At 40.6% G+C, this 22966-nt stretch overlaps 1 protein-coding gene and 1 pseudogene across 3 annotated transcripts in view; one reads left to right on the top strand and one right to left on the bottom strand.

Annotated features, from left to right (window-relative positions):
- Kcnb2 (potassium voltage gated channel, Shab-related subfamily, member 2) overlaps positions 1 to 22966 on the bottom strand; it is a 436827-nt gene that overhangs the window by 23254 nt on the left and 390607 nt on the right. The gene's annotated exons all lie outside the window — the stretch shown is intronic.
- Positions 14452 to 14563, top strand: Gm25227 (annotated as a pseudogene).

Here is a 22966-nt window from a genome sequence, read left to right as displayed (position 1 = left end):
TACCCAATCCGTGAATCGGCAGTAACTGCTTCTCAGGGAAGTCTTAGGGAGCCTAAGAGTAAAAGTGGAGACTAGCCACGCATGGTGGAATGCAGACATCTCCTCTTCTGCCAGCTCTTTATGAGCAAGAGTCATGGATCCTCTCTGTTGACTGCTTGGTCTCAGTGAATATTTAATTAATTATATTTGCTTGTTTCTGTTCCTGTGCTGGAGACCAAACCCAGAGACTTGCATATATTCAACAAGACCTTGCTACTGAACTATCCCAAGTCTCCATGAAGGTTTAGACCCTGACCTTTGCTATGGGTATGGAAGGATGTGGGGAAAGATGCAAGAAGAGACCCATACAAACAATCCTTTCAATGGGGTTTCATCAAGCTCAGTTGCTTTGAAATTGTACATTATAAAAATTGATCTGGAAGAAAAATGGAAAACACAAAGAAGCAAAGATTGGGGGTTCTAGTAAATGGCTGGCAGTGATACATGGTATGACTGAGGGTAAAGAGCTTGAGTTTGAACCCTGGTTCTGACATACTGTGTTCTCTCTCTGACTGTGGACATCAGAAGCAACTTTTCTGAGAGTCAATAGTTTCACATAGAGAGTGTGGAGAGTAAAATATTTGCTTTTGTTACCTATTTGTCTTGAGAACAAATAAAACAAAGTTCATGTTAGGTTTTTGTATATTATAAAGCAGTAACACTATTCATTATTATGCTTATTTGAGAAGTTCCCAAATCAAGAAGAATCCAGTTCTGTCCATATTCTGAAAGCCTAGACAACCCCCTCCAACATCCTACAAAGAGACCCATGTTCAGGAGCATGGCATAGTTAGGAAAGCCAGAAAAACATCAGGTTCTCAGATGTTTGGTACCAACGAATAGGAATTCCTCCCAAAGCTGGACTTTTAATAACCGCGAGCTTTCCAACATGCTCCCTCTTCTCCCAGTCGCCTGGACAGCTCAGGCGTTGGGAACATTTAACATGGAGCGTTAGTTTCCTGTATTCATTGTAAACAAGAGGTTCATGAACACTTTCTGCACTGACTTGAATTGCAATTTTTCTTCGATAGCCTTTTAAAAAAAAGATTTACTTATTTATTTATTTTATGTATATGAGTACAATTTTAGCTATCTTCAGACATACCAGAAGAGGGCATCAGATCCCATTACAGATGGTTGTGAGCCACTATGTGGTTACTGGGAATTGAACTCAGAACCTCTGGAAGAGCATTCAGTGCTTTAATAATCTTATTTATTTTTTTAAAGATTTATTTATTTATTTTATGTATAGGAGTATACTGTAGTTGTCTTCAGACACACCAGAAGAGGGTGTCAGATCCCATTACAGATGGTCTTGAGTCACCATGTGGTTGCTGGGTTTTGAACTCAGGACTTTTGGAAGAGCAGTCAGTGCTCTTAATCACTGAGCCATCTCTCCAGCCTCTTTTTTAACCTTACTTATGCTTGAAGAGCTGCCTTTTTTGAAGAGTGGCCAGACTTAGGCGATAAAAATACAGAATATTTTAGTTGTATTTAAACTGAATGTTTATCTGGGATGTACTGAAAATGTATTTGATGTTTATATGAAATGAAAATTTAAGAAAGTGTTCTGTATTTGATCAGGCACGCTGGCCTGGGAACAATCTCTGCTCTAGGATCTCTAACCAGATTTAAGTTTTAACTCTATGTATTCATGTTTCTCTGTGTTTGGGTTTGTGCATGTGAGTGCAGCAGACTGAGGAGGCCAGGAGACAATCAGATGCCCTGGAGCTGGAGTGACCCGCAGTCATGACACCCACCTGCCATGGGCATGAGGGATCCATGGGGATCCTTTGCAAGTGCTGTATCCTCTCTCTAGCCCTCAAGTAGATCGGGCTGTTCCTGGGCATCTGGAATATTGAACAGGGCGACTTGAAGATGAACAGTGGCTGGGATGTAGTTGTACTGATGGCTCTCTGTGACAGGCAACAGCAAACTCATACTGTGTGAAGTCTTGTTTCTGTCCTCAGTGGAATGCTCTCAAGTGTCGTTCACCATTCCCCCCTTTTAGCTTAGCTTCCCAGAGTGTTCCCTTACACCCATACAGCCTTATAGCCCTCTTGATCATTCAACAAGTTCACAGGAGACAATTTTGTTTCTCAAACAAGGTTTTAGGCTTATGGTAATTACTACTGATTTTCTGTGGAAGTTCTTAGAGTGACTAACAGAACAGGCATTTTCTGAATATATTTTGGATAAAGGAATCAACCCCTACCCCATGATACTGCCCCCTTTTCCTCAAAAGAGCTGGAGAAAATGAGAATGGATCCTTGAAGAAATTAAGGATTTTCTACCCAAGTATGATACAAAAAACACCTGTTGTTCTAGAACTCACAAAGCTGACGCAGTAGGTTCATGCAGGTATGAAAGGTTCAAGGCTTGGTATGAAAAAATATAAATAAGTAATGAAAGAGAGCCAACTAATTTTTAATTCTGAGAGAACATGACAGTGTTTTTGTCATTTTGGCTGGCTTCTTCATAATCCAAAATAAACCTAATATCTTTAACTGGCATTAATCATTTTTCTTCTTAAATAGACATTCCTATTTTGAATGGTCCATGTTGAGATAAGAGAACAGCTTTACAAGTTCAACAACATAATATTTTCCTAGCTTTAAGATTTATACTTTTTATTAATCCTTACTTCTTTATTATTCCATGGAGATTGCCTTTCCTATTTTAAATCCTTAATTCTTTAGGAAGCCTGTTCTTGAATTGATATTGGCTTTGGTTGTCACCTTCATGGAAGGATATATTTGCTTAGAGAAAAGTGCTATATTCTATAACACATCTTCATTGAGTTTGCATGTAATTTAACCAGTGCACAGTGATAGTTATATGTATAGGCCTGTAGGATTCATACATGTGCAAAAGATGTTAATGAGAATAATGAATGATACAGGTTATATATTAAACCACATTTGCATATATTCTTATTTTATTTTACTCTTAACAGTATTTTATTAACTCTTAATTTCATACACTGTGTTTTAAGTATATTTACCCCAGCTCCTCCCACAATCAACCTTTCTAGCTTCCCTATCTTTAAACCCAATTTTGAGGTTTTCTCACCCCCTCTCCCCATCCACTCAAGTTTGCATTGCTCAACTAATCTTGGTAGTGGGCCTTTCCTGGCATACGGTTGACTTAGCAGGGGTCAGACCACTAAAGAAAACAATTCTTCTCTCCTAGCACCTATACACATATTTTATATATCTACAAAACAATCACTATTTCATGTGGCCAAACATGAAGCCCCATGAAAAATATTAAAAAATTTGTAAAAGTGAAAATAATTAAGAAGTCAGCACATTCTACTGAAGAAATACATTATTTACAAGAATAACTTTTTTGGCTCATTTTTTAATTAGATATTTTCTTCATTTACATTTCAAATGCTATCCCAAAAGTCCCCCTCCCCCCCCACCCTGTTCCCTAACCCACTCACTCCCACTTCCAGGTCCTGGCATTCCCCTCTACTGGGGCATATGATCTTCGCAAGACCAAGGGCCTCTCCTCCCATTGATGGCCGACTAAGCCATCCTCTGCTACATATGCAACTAGATACATAGTTCAGGGGGTGGGGTACTGGTTAGTTCATACTGTTGATCCTCCTATAGGGTTCCAGATCCCTTTAGCTCCTTGGGTACTTTCCCTAGCTCCTTCATTAGAGGCCCTGGATAACTGTGGGCATCCACTTCTATATTTGACAGGCACTGGCATAACCTCACAAGAGATAGCTATATCACGGTCCTGTCAGCAAAATCTTGCTGGCATATGCAATAGTGTCTGGGTTTGGTGGTTGTATATGGGATGGATCCCCGGGACAGACAGTTTCTGGATGGTCCTCTCTTCCATCTCAGCTCTGAACTTTGTCTCTGTAACTCCTTCCATGGGTATTTTGTTCCCCAATTACAAGAATAACTTGTTAAAGTACCACGTGATTCTTCAGCATCTCAGATTCTTAAGGATTTAGGACAAAGTTAGGCAATTCTCAGAAGCTTTCTTCACCATTTCTCATTGTTACCAGGTTTTCAGCTCTTTAAAAAGATAATCCATGGAACCTTGAAGAGTAAGCCCGTGTTTTGAAAGTGTTTTATTTTCCAACAGGAAGATTAGGCAGTTCTGCATTTTTACATTTCTACTCAGGTTTTTACATTTCTACTCTTGCTTTTAGTGTTGGAAAAGTATTGGAAAGGTTTAATTGAAGTGAAATTCTAATCACAAGTAATTTTGAGGGATGCCTTGAAGGACACATAGGAAGAGAATTCCATTGAAAAAGGAAAGTAAATGCAAAGCAGGCTGAGAGGAGAGGACGATCAATGGCTTTGAGGCTCATTTTGGGAGCGGAGGTATGACTCAGGAGGCGTGGTGTGGAGGTGAATTAATGGCTGCTACGTACAAGAGTGTGTGTACTGAGCAACTCCAGTCAGGGTGTTCCAGTGTGAATGTTCCCTCCCTCATTTGGGCAATGCACAACTCTGAAAGCCCCAAGGAACAGAAAGCTCTGTAGTGTATCTTTGCTGGTACTTCATGGAGGTCAGGCAAATTGTGAAGGGCATATGATGTAAGGAAATCAAGTGTGTTGAGCTTCCTTCTGCAGACAAGGTTCCCTGGCTCAGCAGCAGTAGATTAGCAATGTGGTGTGTGAAATGCTGAGTTGTTGGACATGTGAATTCCCAGGCCCTGTTTCATTATTATGGAATAATACCGGGAGATGCCTAGCAGTCTGTTTTTGATTGTTTATTTTTGACATCAGTGACTCTGATGCCTACCAAAGCTCAATGATGCTTCTATGAGGAGTAAATGCAACCAAAGACATCAAGCAAGGCAATGAATTTTGTATTAGTAGTGTGGACAGATTGGTGGCTGAAATACACAAGACAGGTTGGAGACACAAATGAAGCCAGGGGGCAGTTTCTACAGCATCTGGACGATGGACAGATTATAAGACCATTTCTCAAGAGGCATTTCACTCTTATTTGGTACAGGGTGGAGGAGTCCAGGATCCTCTCTAGCTTCTCACTGATTTACTCATTCACTCTGATGAATGTTCATCATCATCTTACATCATTAGAAGGCAGTCATCCTTGGCCTTAACCAGGACTTAACATCAAAAATGTTTCTTCATAGTAAGAAAATATTCTACTCAGAACTTTAGGTATAGGCAGTAAGAATATTTTCTGATAGAGTTGAACAGTTCACTGAGCATGGGAGTAAACTATGTGTTATTTACTAGAACTCTTTTCTTATGTAAAATGTTACCCTAAGCGTATAAGTCACCAAGGGCAAAGGCTAGCTTCAGGACAGATTTGTGCTTCCTGTTCCCTGAAAGCATGCTCAATTGTTGAATGGCTGAGTACCCATCCCTACTTTGAGTTTCTGCAAGGAAATGTTCTAATTTTCCAGAATTAAAGTGCCATTAAAAGCTGGCATTGTTCTTTGGATACCAACCCTTCCTTTCAGCTCTTCAGTCACCATTAGCAGAGAACCACAAGGATTTATTTCTACCATTATCACCATAGCTCAAGACTGTGTCCCAGCAGCTTCAACAGCAAGAAACAAAACAAAACAAAACAAGAGCCGGAATGCAATCATTTTTCCTTTTAATAAATCTCTGTGGCAAACATCTTCTAAAAAGTACTTTTGGGGTCAGCATCATTAAGACCACATTAAGGAATGCTGGCAAACAAGACAAGCAGGGGTTCATGGTAGAACTGAAGAGTGCTGCCAAGGGAAAAGTTAGATGGGAGCCAAACCCAATTGGGCCTGAAGGAACCTTGCCTGACTCACTCTCCATCTATTAGGGAGCTGCTGTATGATTCCTCGGCCCCAGAAGTAGCTGTATTTCATAGGTGTGTTTTCACATCTGATGCAAGGATGATAGGTATTCTTCCAAGCATGACAGACAAAGGCTTTTCATTGGGACCTACTTGGCTTGCCTCAGCAGCAGTGGAGACCCATAAGCAGAAGGACTCCAGTGCTTCTATACTAAATCCATCTCTGTTTTCCACTTAGTCTCAGGACGTGCTTGTTGGATAGAGGAATCACTTTATTACTGACTTATGTGGACAATGTCTATGGTCACATAGATTCATTCTACGCATAGGGAAACCCCTAGATTCTCATGAGAGCTACTGGAGGCCTTGCCATTTAAACCATATTTTCTGTTTGTTTGTTTATTTTTGTTTTTTTGAGACAGGGCTTCTCTGTATAGCCCTGGATGTCCTGGAACTCACTTTGTAGACCAGGCTGGCCTCAAACTCAGAAATCCACCTGCCTCTGCCTCCCAAGTGCTGGGATTAAAGGTGTGCACCACCACGCCTGGCTTTAAACCATATTTTTTAACTCTACTGTAAAATAAAATATTTTATAGAAAAGATAATTATTTTTCTCTTATTTAGGTATTCCTTTATTCATAATATTTTCATGTGTGTGCTGGTGCAGTTTTCATGAAGGCCAGATGTAGACCTTGGGTATTATTATTCACCATATTTGGGGATCAAGGTTTCTCACTGCTTTGGAATTCATCGATTAGGAAGCTGGTTATCTAGCTAGGCACAGGTGTATCCTTCCTTAGCACTGAGATTTGAGCCACACCCATCATATCCAGATTCTTTTATTTATTCAGTTTACATTACAATCAAAGCCACCTTCCTCGTATCCTTATAGTCTCACCCCTACAAATCCCTCCCCTCACTACCTCTTCCCCATCTCTTTGAGAAGGGGAAACGGTCCCCCCCTTGACATTCAGATTTTTTTATATGGGTTCTGGGCTTCATGCTCAGGCACGTTCTTTACCAGCTAACAAAGCTCCTCCCCCCTCCCTGTCCCAGCTAGCATAAAACATCCTTTGGAAATAGCTTTTAGATCTATTTGGTTTTTTTTTCAGTTTTTTATTAGATATTTTTTTCATTTACATTTCAAATGACCCCCCACCTGCCCTGCTTTCCTACCCACCCATTCCCACTTCTTGGCCCTGGTGTTCCCCTGTACTGGGGCATATAAAGTTTGCAAGACCAAGGGGCCTCTCTTCCCAATGAAGGCTGACTAGGCCATCTTCTGCTACACATGCAGCTAGAGACACGAGCTTTGGGGGTACTGGTTAGTTCATATTGTTGTTCTACCTATAGGCTTGCAGAACCCTTCAGCTCCTTGGGTACTTTCCTCCACTGGGGGCCCTGTGTTCCATCCAATAGATGACTGTGAGCATCCACTTTTGTATTTGCCAGGCATTAGCATAGCCTCACACGAGACAACCATATCAGGGTCCTGTCAGCAAAATCTTGCTGGCATATGCAATAGTGTCTACGTTTGGTGGCTGATTATGGGATAGATCACCGGGTGGGGTAGTCTCTGAATGGTCTATCCTTTTGTCTTAGCTCCAAACTTTGTCTCTGTAACTCCTTCCATGGGTATTTTGTCCTTATTCTAAGGAGGAATGAAGTATCCACGCGTTGGTCTTCCTTCTTCTTGATTTTCTTGTGTTTTGCAAATTGTATCTTGGGTATTCTAAGTTTCTGGGCTAATATCCACTTATCAGTGACTTCTTTTGTGATTGGGTTACCTCACTCAGGATGATATCCTCCAGATACATCCATTTGCCCAAGAATTTCATAAATTCATTGTTTTTAATAGCTGAGTATTGTGTAAATATACCAAGTTTTCTGTATCCATTCATTTGTTGAGGGACATCTGGGTTCTTTGCAGCTTATTTGTAAACTGGGACTCTAAAATAGAAGCTACACACACACCTTAAATCGCTAGACTCTAGATAATAAAGTAGGTTTATTAAAACAAATATTTTTTAAAGATTCTATTTATTTATTTTATATATATGACTAGTACAGTGTAGCTTTCTTCAGACACACCAGAAGAGGGCATCAGATCCCATTACAGATGGTTGAGAGCCACAATGTGGTTGCTGGGAATTGAACTCAGGCCCTCTGGAAGAGCAGTCCGTGCTCTTAACCTCTGAGCCATCTCTCCAGTACTTAAAACAATTCTTAAAAGGTTCTTCCCATTCATATCTTCCTACTGAAGTGTTTTGAACTAGTAGCATCACTGACAGTAGGCTTCGCCCCAAGCTCCCTGCTTTAAAACAAAAGGTACTGAGGATTAGACCCAAGGCCCATGTTAAGGAAGCACTCTATTTACAACAGAGCTACAAACTTATTTTAGAATCTAAATTTTATTTTGTTTAATTTTGAAACAGAGTCTGACTATGTAGCCCATCAAGCTGGCCTGAATTTGTGATCATCCTGACTCAGCCTTCTTGCTGGGATCACAGGCCTGCATTAACACACTTGGCTGTACACTTACAGGAAATTCATATGTGCCTTTGAATTTGAGGGGCACTCCCTTTAGACATGTGTGTGTCACTTGAGAAAAGAACTCAGAAGGCAGGGGGGCATTGCTCAATGTATAATGTTTGCCAAGTGTGTGTGAGGCCCCAGGTTGTATCCCCACATAAGGAGAGAGAACAAGATAAAAGAATATTTTAATGAGCTACTGACTTAGTTTGGGTTTTATTGTTGTGAAAAGGCACCATGACCAACTCTGATAAAGGAAACCATTTAATTGAGCCTGGCTTAGAGTTCAGAGGTTTAGTTCACTACTGTCATTGTGAGAAACATAGCAGTATTCTGGCAGACATGTCTCTGGAGAAGGAGCTGAGAGTTCTACATCTTGATCTCAATTCAGTAGAAGGGGATTGTGTCATACTGGCCAGACCTGAGCATATGTGAGACATCCATCTCCATCTCCACAGTGACACCATTTCTCCAACAAGGCCACACCTCCTAATAGTGCCACTCCCTATGAGCCAAGCATTCAAACCTATGAGTGTATGGGGACCACACCTGTTCAAGACACCACAATTACTTTCAGTTTTGTGGCAAGACATTTTGTGCCTCAAGCCTGTAGTCTTCTTTACATTTTTCAGGTTTCCCAACCTTTTAAAACAATCCAACGCACTGGAGACTAAGTGTTCAAATAGATGGCTGTATAGCAGACATTTCACATTCAAATCACCGTGGATGTCAAGGACTGGCAACGGCCATTAGAAGCTGAGAAGAGTCTACTTCATTTCTACTACCTTCAACCTGTTATTCAAGAACACAGTTCTCTTGTTGCTTTCAACTCTGCAGTTTGTGGTAATTTGGTATAGCATCTGGGGGTTTTGAATGCAGCTAGGTTGTTTAGTCAATTAGATACTCCAATCTTGAATGAGCGGATAGCACTATGAACACTTTAAGAGCTCTTAAGTGTGTTTACTTCAAAAGCAAATTTAATGTCATTTGACAAGGAAGGCTAGAATCCTAGTCAGCAGGAAAGCCAGTTTAATTGGGGGACACAAAGTTGTTTTTACTGTTGGATGTAAATAGCTAGCATTTGTCACTTAGATAATTAACACCGGTATTTTAAGGAGCAGCTCAAGACAAGCTGGGACATAGGGGAACAGAAACTGAAAAAAAACCACTTATACCAGCAGGATTCGGGTAGGCTGCGGTCAATTAGGAAATATTACCAACAGTAGATTGCAAGCAAAGTTAGCCACAAGAAACTTCTTTGATATTAATACATTGAAAAACCCAGCTAATCTTTGAGTTGCTCTTGTTTTTGCTTTATTATTTTTAATCGATTTTTAAAGTTAGCACATAAAATGATGGGTTTCTCGTGGACATTTTAAGACACCATCATTATCCCCCCTCCCATATTCTTTCTAGGCCTGAGGCCCTCTTTCCTAACACACTGTCCTTTCTGTTTTCTTGACACATGAATTCCACCATCCTCGCTTTCCCAGATTCTCCTCTCCCCCTTCAGATCTCTTCCTTCCCTCTATTGGTCACTAACCCCAGCCTCACATTGAAATCTAGATTCTGCATACAAGGCAAGTCACCTAGTAACTTCTGAGTCTGACATCATCGCTCGAGATCTGGATTCTCCGGGGTTGTCTATTTCCCTGAAGATGTAATGACTTTATTTTCTTTACCCATTCATCTCTGATGGACATGTAGGGTGGTTCCATTTCTGGCTATTGGACTTAGCGCCCCAGTCAACGTGGACTTTAAGTGTCCCTGTAGCGTGCTGGTTCAGAGTTCTCCTGTACATCTCAGGAGTGCTAGACTACCTCACGAGGCAGTTCTACTTTTAGCTTTTTGATAAACCTCTGCCTTGACTTTGATAGTGACTATGAAATTCCCCCATCAGGGAAGGAAGGTTTCTCTTCCCCAGACCCTGAGAAGTATTAGTTGTTTTTTCTCTTCCTAATGATAGACATTCTTACTGTAATGAGAAGGAATCTCAAAGTAGTTTTAATTTGATGGCTAAGAATTTAAAAAAATATTTACTGACCATTTGTATTTCTTCTTTTGAGAAGTAGCTATTCAGTCGACTAGCACATTTGTTGATTAAACTGGATAATTCAATTGTTTAATTTTGTCATTCTTTATGTATTCTAGATATTAATTTCCTGTCTGATGTATAGTTGGCAAGATGGTGCTGGTTTATAAGTTAAAGGCAAAGGCACTGAGAAATTATTATGCTATTGTGTAGATAAATGGATTTTAGGTCAAAAGTACTTAAAGTGTCAGGGTAGGGGGGCATCCAGGGGGCCCTGTCCACTCAGAGGAGGGCGGGGGGAAGGACTGTGGGAGGGGATGGCTGGGAGAGAAGCAGTGAGCAGGATGTAAAGAGAATAATTACAAATAAAATTAAAAATGTATTATGTGTCCTAATGTATCTTTTATTTGACCCTTAGTAACGGTAGGTCCTGCCAAAACATTGCAGTGGTTGTCTGTGGAATGAGCATCGTTTCCCCACCCCCCAAAGTGTGAGTAGCAATCCATTGGTGATTTCCAATCATTTTGAGCCTTATAGATTTCTTAGACCACAAGTTAGGCATGCTTGGAAGCATGGCTAGAGGCTGTGACAGGACAATCATGTGCATGCCAGCACCTTACAAATTGTTTGCATAAAGGAAGTGGAATGCCATGTTGAAGAATCCTACCTATCATTGTTTCTGATTTTAGAGGAGATCTTTGTAGGTCTAGAGACAGTTGGAGTAAGGTCGAATTTAAAAACTGCATCTTCTAGTGCTTTTATTCTTGATCTCCATGGATGGGAATTACTTTCCACTGTGGTTTGCAGGACTTTAGAACGCCATGGATGTTCCTAAGAGTCCACTGCTAATGGCAAGTTGGCTCACCTTGCCTTGCCACAGACTTGGTGGAGCTGTCTCCCAGACAGTGCCAAAGGCACCAGGCAACTAGGTAAAGAAGGAGACATTTTCAATGGAAAATCTCTAACAAAAGCAACTTAATCTGCTTCTATTAATTATAAAAAAATAGGCATACATACACACACATATGTGCAGATATATATGCAAACAGAGATCTCTGTCTCTTGAAGTTAATGATGCTGATAAGTATTGCTCTGAAGAGTTGTGTTGGAGGATCAAAGGAAAGGCCTTGATATGACCACAACCCCCTTTTCCATGTTAGTTCCTCACAAATAGATGCTTTTATTTGTGGTTATGGATGGTGTTTACAGAACTAGCTACTGAGTGAGGCCCTGTGCTTTGGATATTGAGGCCCTTCTAAATGCCATTCCAGTTTTGCATATGCCAGGAAGCTAAAATTTGACACTCCCAAGCAAGCACAGGACATGTCTAACACATTATTTTAAGATGGCACATAAAAACTGGAATCCTTTGAGAACCTGGTTGCTATCATCCAGTTGAAGCATATTAACTAGTCTCTGTAAAGGCTGCTATGAATGCCCAACCACTGTACCATGAACACATTTTAACTAACATCTAGGATGCTGCAAGGCTTGGGACCAGGGAAGACTGAATCACCAGGGGTCTCCTTCCTTAGGAGAAATTCTGTGCAGTTTTGGAGAATTGGATAAACATAATAAAAATAGGGAAGTTTCATCTCATCACATTATTTACAATTCTTTACACATGATTCTGTAAGATGTTGTCCAGGTCTGAGCATTTAGCCCTGTGATGCCCATAAAAACGTGTTATTCTTATCAAAGTTCTCTGAATGCACATGCAAATCCATGTGACTGTCATCTGCGGCCATGAAACCTCCTTAATCTTTTCTCTGACACAGTAATCTGAAGAAGACAAAATTTGAGCTTTCTATATAAATGCGCTAGCAAGCAAGATAATCACTTAAGCCCGCTATGGCATCAGCTTCATTCCAGTTTCTAATTTCAAAGCAGTGTCTGTTTCTTAGAGTTAAGTAGACCAGAGAACAAAGCCAGGCACACAATGACTTCGTACGTAAATGAAACACACCATTTTTGCTTGAGAGTTCTCATCCTATTGATACGGTTGGGAGACTGTCAGGTACTGAAGCTTTGACCGATAAACAAAGAACACCCAAGTCCACATGCAAAGCAGGCTGAAAGAAACCATTGATTTGCTCTCTCTACAACCATGACTAAGTAGTTTGAAGATGAGACCGTACTTGTCCAATTGCTTATTGGCATCCCAGACTTGCCAGGGAAAACAAACCATTAGTTTTTAATTTTTATCACTTAAATAAATAAATGGTATAAATTGGTTGGTCCATCCTTTCCCTTCCCTTCCCTTCCCTTCCCTTCCCTTCCCTTCCCTTCCCTTCCCTTCCCTTCCCTTCCCTTCCCTTCCCTTCCCTTCCCTTCCCTTTCTTTTGTCTTCCCATTTTGATCTCATTGGAAAAGTAAAAATTTCTGTTGTATAGAAACCTAGACACTTGCTTTTTTAATGTGGCAAACAATGGTCAAATAAGAACATTTAAAATAGAGTCAATCTATTAACTAGATTTCAAGCTTTTAACTCTGGAAATTGTTTGTTTCAACAAAGTGACCATCTGTGCATTTGAGGACAGCACTAATCAACTCCCTCCCACTTACATGGCCTCAGTTTGGCTTTCTTTTTCTGAGAGTATTACAATAAGGGTGATATCTTACATATTAATGACTGCTTTTAGTCAACTGATTATAGTATTTATTCTCTCTCATTCTGCTGAGGATATATTTGGTACTAAATTCAACCTTTTGATTCCTGGTTTCACTTAGCCATAGATGAGTTTATTTTTATTTATTTATTATTTTTTATTTATTCACATGCTAAATAGTTAATGATTTCTCAATTTTAGTAATCAAAAAAGTATCACAAGGAATTTTTCCCTTCTCAGCTTAATAATTTACTGTGGGCTTTATGCCTTACAACTTCTTTTTGTAAGTAACAATCTTGTATTTAACCAGCCTTATATAAATGCATGTGAGGTTGATGTAAAATCAGCTCATAATGTAAACAAATTATTTTTCCTTTACTCTAAGATCCTGGAGTTGCTAAGCTCTCATGGATCTCATGACCTTCATATAGTTTTTGGTTCTACATCCCTGCATCCAACCTCTTCTGTGGTGTGCTCACTAACACAGCTGCCAGCCTCTCTAGACTTACAGAAAGTTGAAAAAAGAAGCCCACGATGTTGTCATTTAATTGCTATGAATCCTCCCTGCTTTAAACTGTGAGTGTGTGTGTGTGTGTGTGTGTGTGTGTGTGCGCGCACGTGCATGGAAGTCAGAAGATACCTTGGTGGAGTCCTATCTCTCTTTCTATGTTCATGTGAGGATGGAATTCAGGTATGATCAGAAGTTTTTGGAAAGAACTGCACTTTATACTGAACTTTCTTTGGTTTAAATGATTATTAGAATTCAATGACTCTTGGAACATTGGGATGTTTTAAGTCCGGAGGCTAAATACAGGTTGTGGCTGTAAGCTGACACAGGTTGACAAGCTTACAAAACAAGCACCTTTACTTGCTGAATCATCTCTCTGGACTGTTCCTAGCTTTTCTGTCTTTTGTGGTTTTTATTGTTTTGGGGATTGCTACACACCCTTGTTATCTTAAAATACCTATTTAGGAGTTTCTACCGTACTTAAGACCTTATTGTCCCAGATTAAAAAAAAAACCCACAGAAACCTTTAGATCTATAACAAGCTTTAGAGCACCACAGCTGGACAGATATCAGCCTTCTATGCTATTTTCTCTGCTTCTTGGTGGTGATGCCTGAGATATGACTTGGGCCTGTTCTGACTGGACCACTCCTACTCCATCAGGCCAGCCCTTATGGCCATGTGCTCATGATCCTCCTACCCAATGTCAACTTCCTTCTTCTTCCTCCTCACTCTTCTTGTGGTCTCTACCTGAGACCCCAAGCCCAGGAACCAATGCTTTGCCCATCAATCAGGGATAACTTGGGAAGGGGGCAGGGTTTACACAAAAATGCTGGTGTATGTGAAAATTCACTGTGTTGGGGCCACTAGGCCTTGGGATACAGAATTTAGCATTCAAATACATGGAAGCACCAGACTACCCTCTACATATTTCTATTAAAAATGCTACCCTTACTGCCTTTAGGTATGGTTGCTGTGCATCAGTAGGTGGCAGAGAGGAGAGAAGCTGTATCTAAGCTTAGTGTTGTGACCTCTGAACATCTGAATGATGAGTAGCCTAGCATTCCATGAAAATTATTGAACCTCAGATGATTACCTGTTCAATACCAGGGGCCTTAGACAGGGAAGTAGCCTGAGATAACCACAAGTCTGGCACCATTCAGGCTGGGATGGGCTCCCAGGATGAATCCAGGGCAAGAGTGAGCCCGGGACAGACAACCCTTGCAAAAGACTATTCGGGCATGCTCAGGTTAGGAACAGTTCTGAGATGACCACTAGACTAGTGCTATGGGGCCAGGAGATGGAGCTAGCCTGAATGACCACCACTTGGGTGCTGCACAGGCTTGGCAGGGGCAGACCACGTTGGAGTTGAACCCTGTCCACTTGCACTCCTGAGACCACTCCTAGAATGACCCCAGGTACTAGGAGATCCCAGGAGCCACTAAGAGGAGCAAGAAAGTGGTGGAGAAATGGAAAAGAAAGAGAAACAGAAGGGTGTGGACACAATGAAGACAGGCAGAACTGGAGACTTGAGGATAGTGGGGAATAGCTTAATCTGAGTAGCTGGTGACTGCTATCCAGGGCTCCATCTGGGTACATGACCAACAACAGCAGGAGTCGGTTACCTTCAAAGGTTAGGCAGACATCCCTAGTTTGTGACATGTTGATGATATTTGAGGACTGTGAGGAACTGGCCCTTCCCCTCAAGTGGGCATTGTGGGAGAGCTGGCCCGGCAGCATGAGAGCAGAGGAACTGATCCTCTTTCTAGCCAGCTGTACCTCACCTGGGCAGCACTGTAGAGTGGCCCTGGATTTAGGAGTTGTGGGAGAACCAGCTCTGAGGGTGTGAGAGCTAGCAAAGTGACCAGCTCAGATACCTCTCAAGCCTAGTTCCAGGGCTTTGAATTGGCCCACTCCAACATCTATCCCATCAATAAACTTCTGCGGTGCATAAAGGGACTGGTCCTACAGATCCAAAACTAGAGTATCTCCATGACACAGGGCATCAACAGGATACCCAGGAGGAGTCAAAAACAAAAAATAATATCGTTACCTCCGCAAAAAAATTTGCCTTTCCCTAAACTTCATTTTCTTCTATCTTGCTATAGTATGAATGTTTGCATTCCTCAAAAATTCCACTTTGTTAGGGGAGGAGGGAGATATGAACAAACTACATGGTATATATTTATAAATTATAATTATGAGCCCTGATTATGAACATATGCTAATAATTCAAAAGAAAAAAGTTTGTATGTTCAAATTTTGACAGCCAAGGTGATGGTATTTGAAGGATTCTTTGGAAGGCTTGGCTGCTAAGAGTGGGGCCCCATTGGGCAGGATCTGTCTCCTAATAGAAGAGACGAGAGAAACTTTAAGTAAGGACATAGGGAAAAGATACCTGTGAGCCAGGAAATACGCCAGACACAGGCTGCTCATGCCTTGATCTTGTTCTTGGCTCCCTTCATAACTGTGGGAAATAAGTGTCCATTGTTTATAAGCTACCCAGTGAACAGTACCTTGTTCTAGCAACCTGAAAAAACTAGGGCATGTCCTTTTTTCACTTTGCCTTTCTGAATTTTTCCTAAAAGACAAACATCATCAAAGCACAGTTTTTGTAGCACAATGCTACCTGTTGGGATGGGAATGGCAAGACTTCCAATGTTACATACTCATGAAAGTCTGGGTGGAAGGAAGTCGTCTCTGGAGAATCAAGATAGCATCTCAGCTTTCTAGGAGAAATAGCAACCAACCACTGGTCTGAAATGGGTAGGCTCGAATCCTGGCACTTACAGATTGATGAGAGGTTTGTGTCTTGAGCCACCTGTAATGTCCTGGATTCTAAGATGTGAATGCTTGTAGTGCTTTGTCTTGGCTGTCCTTTGAATTCAGGAATTCATTCAATGCTGTTGTCTTAAAATGGCGGAACTGAGGGTTTCTAGGGATATTGTACCCAGTCTGAAAGCAGAACAGGATCCTAACAGCTGTCTGTGTTTGAGTTTGGAAATGAATAGTTGGGTGTACCAGATGTTTTTAAAATGCAGTTTCCTGTGGGAAAGGGTCTGGATCTTACCATTATATGCGCTCCAGCCAACATTTTGAAATATTAATGAGAAACTCTGCATTCTGGAAACAAATTGATTCATCTATGACACGAGGCTTGTTCTCACCAGTAGGTGTCTCTGTTCCATCATGCTCTGGCCCAAACACAGCCAGGCTTCTCCTGGACCTACATGTTACATAAAAGGCATCTTTTCTTTAGAAATCCTATACTTTGGAGAGAAGATATAAACAACTTCTCTTTATTTATACTCACTTTGACTCTGAATTTGGCCTTGCTTCACATTGCTGGTTGCTGAAAATGTTGGAGGGTGTTTTCAAGATAAACTCCCTTTTCATTCTTTGGTACTTAAATTAGCCCAGTTGCTAAGCTTTATCTCTGTTAGATAAAACGGTGCATTTCCGAGAAAAACTGCAATAAATACAGTGTAGGCATGAAGCCCGTTCAGAAGGCCAGAATCTTCCTCCTAAACAGTTGTTTCCTCTCTGATAAAATGGAGCTTCGGGTTAGGCTACACAGGTATTCATCTAAAGCACGAATCTTTGAGAGCTGGTATTGATAACAGCAAACTATGTGGTCTTGGGCTCTAGACTAACTGGGTCCATATTTGGACTCTGCCTTTCATTCTGTTTGCTTGTCTTTGAGTAGCATCCTCAACCTGTGTGCCAGTTTCCTCATGCACAGAAGGATAATGATGATAATGCTATTATTCTGTGACAACTCCATAGAGATTAAACCTCATATGAGTTCAGGTACTCTGAACACCTCATGGTGTATATGGGTTATATATGATAGACATTGTTTGTACATATAGGATAGAGCCCCTTCCTGTTATCACTTTTGACCCAGCTGAATTAAGGCAATGAATAGTTGCTGCAACATTGAGGTGCATGCCTCCTTTACAGCTTGTCTCACTTACAAAGGTTTAATAAAATTGCCTCATGGATTTGTCCCCTGACTGAGTGATTTTGCCTGGCCCGTGTAATTTCTTAAGGGGAGAGCCAGCTGCCATCTCTTGCACTCCCAAGGAGGTTTTCTACACAGCACAACTCAAGAAATGCCTTCCACATGGAGTTGGTTACAGACTTCAGTTGCTACAAACTTAACTTCAGGAATGAGGGAAATACAATTATTCTGTGTTAAATCACAACTAAGCATGAAAGTGCACACAGCGTTTTACTACATGACCAAAGAGTCATCCTTATCTTCCAAATAAGCTTGACTGATATATAAACTAGTTAAAAGGAGAGAATTAGTAGTGACAAACACACATGCATTAGCTCACGTCAATCTCTTAAAAATACTTTTAGGTGGGTTTCATCATTAATTCCAGCCAACAGCAAGGAAGCAAAAGGACAAATGACTCATCACCACACCCAGTGCTTTGTTAATGAACGTATTCCATGTATTCTCACTACTACATGTCAGTTGATACTACTGATATTCCCAGAGAGATGCTGAACTCTGCCGGGCTGATTCCTCAGGTAGCCCTGTTAAATAAGGAATGGCTTAGAGATGCTCATCCTTTAGGGGAACAGTACTGGACAGGGCGTGGAGTCGGACGAAGGCTCAAAAGCGATGATCCCTGGGATTCCTGGTCTTATAATCTTATTATTTGTGCTTTAATAAGCACTGGTTTCTTTTCTCTCTGGCTCAAGGACCTCTCACTGGCCAAGTGAGAGGCTTGGGACTCGTTAACTATTTGTAAAGCAGAGAGAAAAAGAATTAAAATCTTTTACACAGGCAGTACACACACACACACACACACACACACACACACATTCATATACATACATACTCTGGTTGGACCTGAATACCTAGCTCATCAACTCCTCAAGTATTTATGCACACTTACATGTACACACATATGCCTACACACACATATATAGAGAAACAGACATATACATATATATGCCTCATTTGATCATAATGTACACCTGTGGCATCTTTCTTGGCTCTGACCTAGAATGAATGTTTTTCCTGGATCACAAATTTGTCCCAAGCCTATTTCTCTTTTTAGTGTAATTGTGAAAGCTCATTGTATTTCTTATTATGCAACTTTTACTTAAGATTTTATGAGGAATGGGCACATTCTATTCTTGAGTCTAGCTTTATTATATATTTCTGGCAAAACACCCTAAAACCACCCCTTAAAACTTCCTAGTATTATTTAAACCAAACCAAGAATCCTATAAAATCACTAATTCATCTAAACAGCATTAATTCATGGGAGTTCATTTTAAAGTTGATTTGTAGGAAATCTGTCCAATAGGGTGGGCTGATGCCTAAGAATCATTAGACTATGTAATAGTGATCAGCTGCAAGAAGCAATCCTGAGGTGAAGTCTCCTGGGACCTTGCCTCTCAGATTTCTCCCATTGTAGGCCATGCAGAAACAGCCACCTCCAGGAAAGTCACCTGCCAGTCTTAGCCTCTCCCAGATGGCTCCTGATACTCACACTCAAACTAGAACCAAGGAAGCACACAATTCCAGCCAGCCAAGAGCTGATGCTCAGTGTTTGGGTGCCAGGTGCTGCGGGGAGGGGCATCCTGATTGACAGAAAGAGTACTCGGCTTGGGCTGTGGTATATTTTGGTCAATGCTTATAGTAGACTTTTCTTTAATCATGGCTAGGTAAAAGTGCTTGCTATGAAGTCTGATGACCTGAGTTTGATTCTGTAGATCTAAATAATGGAGTTGAGAACCAACTTCCATAAGTTGTCTTCTGACCTCTACACACATACAGTGGCATGTGTACCTCTTCCTACTAAAATAAATAAGTAGGTAAATAAATAAATAAATAAATAAGAAAGCAAATCACTTGGTACCTCGGTTTATTAATCTGTTCAATGTCATTTTGAAGTAAAAGATTTGTATGGTGTGTGCATGTGTGTGTGTTTGTTTGTTTCACCTCAGTTGTGAGTTTAGTTGGAATAAAGCTTGTTAGTCTGAGGGTAAATAAAGATCCTAACACAGATGAATTGAATGTTCACACAAGGACAAGTGCCAATTTCAAGTCTGTCTGTGTTCCCTGTAAATGAAGGGGATGCAAAGCTGGTCTCAAATCTCCAAAAGTCATTGAGAAGACTCTCAACTGGAGCCTAGAGATGTGGTCTGTCATTGGAATTTCTGCTTCCGAGAGACCTTTTAATATTTACGAAGTAAAATAAATTCTCCAATTGGATACACATGCAATGCAGAAAATTGCTACTGATGTTATATTGCGTTTAATGTCTTTTTCAAAAACTCCTTGAGAAAAGAATAAACACATTATGCTTGGATGGCATATTCTATAGAGGAAGTCTCCTCTGTAGAAATGACTTTAGAATTATTACTTTCTCTTTCCTTTGCCAGTGTCTGACAGTGCATGATAAAAAATTAGGATGGGGGCATCCAAAGCTAGACCCTGAGTTTTTTTTTTTTTTTTTTAATCACATGCCAAACAACAGCACAGAGGTAAAATCTCATTACTGCAAGTCAGAATACATTTGTTCTTGTGCTGCTGATATGGATTATTTTTAATAAGTACACTCGCATATTAACTAACTATCCATATTTGTAGATTCTTTTCACCTGCTGTAATTTTGCTTTTGTTCCTACCCATCTATAAAAACACTTGTCTTGGGGTCCTCCCTGATCATGACTTAATCCAGAATGCAATGGGTCCTTACAGTCCCTTTTCAGGTGCTTGATAAAAGTTTCTTCTATGTACCACTTCCTCATCTTGATGTCACCCACTTCCTCCAATGCCAGGCTGAAATTGCCTGCTCTTTATTTCCTTCATGCCCGCCACACCTCTGCAGCCGAGTCTCACCACCCCAGTGTTTGCCAATCACTGCTAGCGTTCCTTTTATTCTTCCAGTCATGTCAGTGGTTCCCTATTACCATCTAGACACAGGTGGTTCTCAAATCTACATTTCTAAGAGAGTTGCTGCCACTATCAGTAGTGATATACTGAAACTCTGTGCTTCTCAACATTATATCACCCAATAGCTTATGAAATAGACAATGCCATCTTCCTATCAGTTGTAATGTTCTCTTTTGTCTGTGACTCTATGTGCATGTTGGTCCTACATCTGGTAATGTTCCTTCTCTTCTCACCCCACTGGCATACATCTGGTTTGCAATTAGATCACATGTCCTCTGGCTCTGCCCTGAGACCAGGTTGAGTGCAGCTTCAATGTTTCTCCTTGTTTCTCCCATCAGATCATTTGCTACACCAATGGCTCTTCTGTGGCTGTGTTGCTTGTTTCTAAGCTTTGTAACGATAGTGGCCATATCCACAGCCTTTCTTTTGACTATTTATTTATTTATATTGAAAATCTTTGGAATGTGAGCAGTGTTTGGCAAATATTGGTTGGCTGTCTGACTAAACCTGAAGTTTTAAACTTCTTGAGACAATTTGAAAAATAACCAAGAAGAAAAATAGTTACTCTTTTCCTATTCTTATAGTACCATGGGTATAAGATGGTTGAGATCAGCCCCTGCGTTGAGGGTATTTTTGTTGATGGGTCTACTAAGTCAGAGGGGTGGAAGCATCTTTTAAAGGGTGTTCCTCCCAACCCTTGTTGATCCTCTAAGGAGCGGCAGGCATGTCTGAGGTTATGTGACTCAGCACTGCTCCTGCTGTTCTGCAGCTGCTGTGTTTGTATGAATCTCACCACTTCTGACTTTGGCCATAGCAACACCTTTCTTCTTGCCTTTGCCTCTTCCTTTCCTAGGCCTCTCTTTGTCCTTCAGCCTCCATGAACCTCCTAAGTTCTTAACCTGGTCATTGTGGGTTTGACATTTCATAACTTCTTGTTTATAAGGCACGTGGCAGTGCTTCTGAGAGGCTGTTTATAATTCTGCCCAACTCTTATCTTTCTAGCCTCACTTGCCTTCTAAGCCTAGTCATGCTCATTTTGCTGTAGCACACCACGAGCTTGCGGTTGCTCCATCCATCCATTCATCATTCCCTAACCAATCCACCAACTGACAGAGTGGTACTGAGTGCCAGACATTGGAATAAATTGCTGAACAAATTTAGACATGATTCCTGTTCTCAATTTCTGGAGACAAGCATTAATCAAATGATCAATAAGCGAGTTTATTTACAATTAAAATAAGATCTGTGAAGGAAATACTGAGACTTAGTGCCATGAAGATGGCTGTCGTGGACTTGAGGGTCAGGGATGCTTCTCTGAAAACATGGTGTTGCAAGGAACAGAAATGACAGAACTAGACAGACACAAAACAGTGCCTCCAAAATCCTCGCTGAATGAAACAAAAATGCCATGGAAATACTTAAAAGGAGAAAGTTAGTGTAGAGCTTGTCTTAGATGAGAGGTCCGATAGACAGTGTCCTAGGACGCTGGGAAGGGGACTTGACTTCCTCATCAAATAAGGGGACAAACGAACTGAAACTCACAGTAAGAACTGATCGGCTAAGGCTTTAAACCTTATTCTACATGTTCTACGTGTTATGTTAGATATTTACATTGTCCACTAGGTTCGTAGACATCTGAAAGTCCTCCTTCAGGCTCCTCTCAATCTAAAGTCTTAATTACAGTGACACAGAGAGAAAAAGATGCAGACACTGATGATTGGACACATTCTTCTTGTATAATCTGACTTAGAAGCCTTCTACACAAAGCTTTGATTTTTTTGTGAGGGGTGGGGGAATGAAAGAATCTAAATATCTCTCAGTGTGCTTTGAGGTCAGGTGCTAGACTGCACATGACAAGGGTGCTAAGCCAGGTCTGTGCAGTGAGGCAGTCTGTAGCCTTAGATTGACTTCATTTGCTCAATACACATTCTCTCCTATGCAGTCTACAGCTTTAGAAGATGTACTTTTAAGTTGTTTTTGAAGACTGTTCTTTGGTTTTATTTATCAAGGATACTTCATGGTTGGTTAATTCTTTGTAAATAAAAGGAACAAAGAACACATACTTATCAGCAAGCAACTATTTTTACTTCTAAGCAAACAAACATTGATTAGCTTGTCTGCTATTAGTGGCAACATTCTTATGGTGGCACTGATGGTACTGTATCTTTGGGTAGAATATAGAAGATATATCCTTGTAATCATAGACTCTCAGTCATAATTGCCCCATGCATTGTTCAAGGACAGGTAATATGAGGTCACAATGGGTAGCTCTGGTGGCAGAAGTGTGACAGAACTTAACATTCATTAGAAAGCAATCAAATGATGAGGCAGTCTGCTGTCAGGAAAGTTATATTTTAGAAAGTCAAAACATTGTGAGTCACTCCTTTAGAATGCAGTTCTCTATTTTGGCTCCATCTCATTAATTTGCAAACTAACTTCTACTCTAAGAGAGGAAATGATTTTTTCGTAAACCATCCTAGTAGCTTTCTTTCATGGTATAGTTTAAGTATTTTTGAAACTATTAAATATTCTGATTGTAAAAA

This window comes from Mus musculus, chromosome 1, assembly GCF_000001635.26.
Source record: "Mus musculus strain C57BL/6J chromosome 1, GRCm38.p6 C57BL/6J".
NCBI classification, from domain to species: domain Eukaryota; kingdom Metazoa; phylum Chordata; class Mammalia; order Rodentia; family Muridae; genus Mus; species Mus musculus.
This window is presented reverse-complemented; position numbering and strand designations above follow the sequence as displayed.